This window comes from Linderina pennispora (genome assembly GCF_002104995.1).
Source record: "Linderina pennispora strain ATCC 12442 chromosome Unknown DL89scaffold_67, whole genome shotgun sequence".
NCBI lineage: Eukaryota > Fungi > Kickxellomycota > Kickxellomycetes > Kickxellales > Kickxellaceae > Linderina > Linderina pennispora.
This window is the reverse complement of record NW_024468315.1, coordinates 24,691-28,380: the sequence shown is the minus strand read 5'-3', so window position 1 is coordinate 28,380 and position 3,690 is coordinate 24,691.

Below are 3,690 nucleotides of genomic sequence, written 5' to 3'. Positions count from 1 at the left end.
CAGATCCACGGATTTGTCCAGTGCTGGCCAGCCTCGGGCCAAGCTGCTGCATGGCAGGTGCCAGCCGGTTTCTGTTTACTGGAAAGACCCAGGTGGTTGTGTCTCTGGCATCCGGTTTCCAAGATGCCCGCAAAACGTGCATGCAAGAACAACTCCCCCGAAGCAAGAGGCAATGCAAACGAGAACAATGGCGAATTCTGTCTCAAAGAGCATTAAACTTTTCGGCGATTGTTCACGGCGATGAATGAGTGTTTTTGCTGGGTTGGGCCTGTCTTGCCAGTGTCTGGACTGCCGGGCTCTCTTTTTCGTCCTTGTCTCTACTTCTAATACTCTGCTTTTTGTGTCTTTTTCTACCTTTGATCGTTCGGTACTATCACTATAGTAGCCCACACCCTATCTGGCACCAGCCTACTCTAAAGCACTCGTAAGTACACTGGCACCCTGATGGCATAATGATCGTGGGATGGCATATGGCGAATGCGCCTGGTCTCCCGCTCAACGTCCAAACACAGGGCACGCCCTGGTTAATGCGCATACATGGTGTACCATGCCTGGACAAGAGGGCAGCTGGTGTGAGCTGCCACTACGATCCCTCTCCCTGCCAGGCTCTCTTTGTCGCCCCTTTTTGCAGCATGTGTCCAGGGCCCAGCCCTTCCCATGTGGTGGTCATCGGGACTCGCGTGTCATTCTGCTGGTCTCTGGAGTTGCCAGAATCCTTGCACTACTATCCCACCCATCCCTCTTGCCCTCGATCGGCGCTCCGTGCCCTTGCGTGTCACCACTGCATTAGTCTGGCACTAGAGGTAAACATGAGGCACGATCGTCAAACGAGAACGAAGCGCAATAAGAAGCGGATGCTTTTTTTTTTGCATGATTTGTTGCTGTAGTTGAGATGCGCCCTGCGGCTGCAAATCAGCTCGACCTTTGGGATCTACCCCATCCCAACCGGCCTTGCAAGCCGGCGCTTCATGTGGTAGTGCACTAATTTCCTGCCATTGAGCCCTTTTGTGGAACGCGAGCGCGAAAGATGCGCGTGGGAGGGGTGTCGTGTACCGGCGGTTTGTTTGCGTATGTTTTTTTTTTTTTTTTAGCTAATGGCCTTGTAGAGCTTGCGAGCAGAAACTGGTGCCTCCGAGATATCTGGCTCGCATCTCCCCCGCCTTCAATATATGGTGGGAGCGATATCTGGGGAAGATGTTAGGCCACTCGGCCATCCTTCGTAATGACACGCGCGGGTGGCTCAGCGCTTTTTTTGTAACACAGCTCGTCACAATTTTTTGTCTGTAGAGCCTCAAATTTTTACTACTATTGCGCCTTGGGGCTCTTCTTTTCCTCTCTTGTTGCATTTCTCCTTCACACCACCCAATCTTTTCATAGCACTTTCTCATTCGCATATTTTCATCGAAACTGACCAAAACAAAGCCCTGACTCTAGTCTGCTAGGTAAACCCGCAACGGCTATATTTTCATCTCTGGAAAAAGCATGGCCAGGAAACTTGCGGCCCTTGCAAACAGGGCCAACGCTGTGATGGCCAGCGATATGAGCAGCTGCGGAGGTGGTGGAGCCGAGAGCCTCTCGAGCGGGTTCAACAGCGGCGACATCGTGCTTGGCCACGGCGCTGCGCTGTCTCACAAGCGGTCACTGGATAATGCAGAGAACATCCCGCCGTCGTTTGACCTTGACGCTGCCGCCGCCGCAGCCGTCCACGGTGGCGCAGGCTCGAGAAAACAAAAGCCGACACTTTTGGGCATGGCCGCGCAGCAAATGTCCCAGAACAAGTATCGGCGGACCACGGCACTCGCCGGCAAATCTCCCAGAGGTTCCAAGCGGATGCCTGCCAACCCTCGCCGAGTTGCTCAAAAAGTCGATATCTCTTTTCTGCGCAGCGCACAGCAGCCAAAATATGCACTGCCTCCGCCGCTCGGCAGCTTCAGCAGCGACAACTATCCACAGGCTGGTGGCACGCTGCGCTCACGGATAGTCCATGTTGTCGCCGACAACAACAACGGCAGTAACATTGTGATAAGGGCAGGGAGCCATACCAGCAACAACGTGCGGCTTCGGCGCCTGCCCAAGCGTAACCTGAAGCCGCTTGATTTCTCTGGACTGCACCGTGCAAGCAATGCAACCTCATCTCAGCCGTCTACTGCCGAGACCGCCTCCTCTACTGCCGCGGGTCAGGTGGGCAACGACGGTCATATGTCGCTGCCGGTCTCGCCTGTGGAGTCGTCGCCAATTGCGATCTCGCCCCTGGATCGCGCTGGCTTCCGGAGCTCGTCGCCTGCCTACGAGTTGTTCAAAGGTGTTGCGTGTAGCACCGGTGAGTCTATGCACCCAACCCCTCCGAGCACTGGGCCACGGGTCCCTGGCACAGCCTTCTCTGGCATCCTGGCGTCCGCCTACCAGCGTGCGTCGTCCAAGCGCTCAGCAAAGCGTGCTCTCAACTTTGACTCGTCGGTCGCGGCAGAGATTGGAGGCCTGCTCGACTATGACCCCGTACTGGGACCGCGCTGCCCGGTCATCGGTGACCCTCGCGGGATTTTTAGCCTACAAAGAAACGGGTTGGACCAGCTCCATCGCGAGCAGGTCGAGCGCACTGAGTCCCGGTTCTCGGATATGGCTCGCACGGTCCGTAAGGCGCAGGCGGCGTTTGAAGCGGCGGTGTCTGAGCAAAAGACCACGAGCGGGCGCGGACGCCCTGCATCCAAGCGCACGGCGGCAAAGTCGTCGTCTTCCCATGACAACAGCGGTGCAGCGGCAGCCAAGGCGCCCCGGCCTATCTCCGAGTGCAAGTACTGTGGCAAGCAGTACAAGTATCACTCGAAGCTTGCCTCTCACGAGCAGCACTGCTCGTCGCGGCTCGAGGCGCTGCTTTATTCGGCCGACGAGAATGAGCAGCACATCATCCACTGTGTGTGTGGACCGCGCCATGACCGGCCTGTGGGCGCCCGCGATGACCTGCCCATGGTGCAGTGCGACCACTGCAGTCTCTGGCTGCACATTGAGTGTGTGGGCATTGACGAGGAGAATCTTCCCGACGAGTTCTTCTGCCCGCGGTGCGAGGACGGCATGGACCACAGAGCAGCGATGCTTGGCAGGGAGACGACGCCAGAGCACCAGGTTGGGCTGGGCAGCGAGGGCAACATCATGTCGCCGCAGTCGCACAGACTTGCGACTCTTCTGGCCGGCGTGCCCGATGATGGGTCTGAGACGGAGGATGAGCCAATTGTGCAACGCATGCGCGGCAAGCGTGCAGCGGGGCGCAACAGCAAGGTCCCCACGGGGCGTGATACCAGCAGCGAGGTCACCATGTCAATTTCGGATGTCTCAGAGGCTACCCGGTTCCACCGCCAGGGCAGCGTAGGCAAGCGCAGGGACTTGGCCAGCGTTGCACCGCGTCTGGCGCAGAGCGAGACCAACATTTCGCCCATGGTGACTCCTGCTCGCCGTAATGTGCGCGGGCGTCCCCGCGGGTCCAAGGCCAAGGGTGCCGGCGGCAACGACAATGAGCAGGTTGTGCACACCGACGTCCTTTCGTCAGACTTCCTGGGGCTGCCTCTGCCCGAGTCGATCTACAGCCTGAAGCCGCCTCAGGGCACGGCCGGTGTGGGAGCGCCGCTGTCAATTGCCCCTGAGCTATGCTCGCGGCAGCAGCAGCAGCAGCAGCAGATGGATGACATCTCGCGGTTC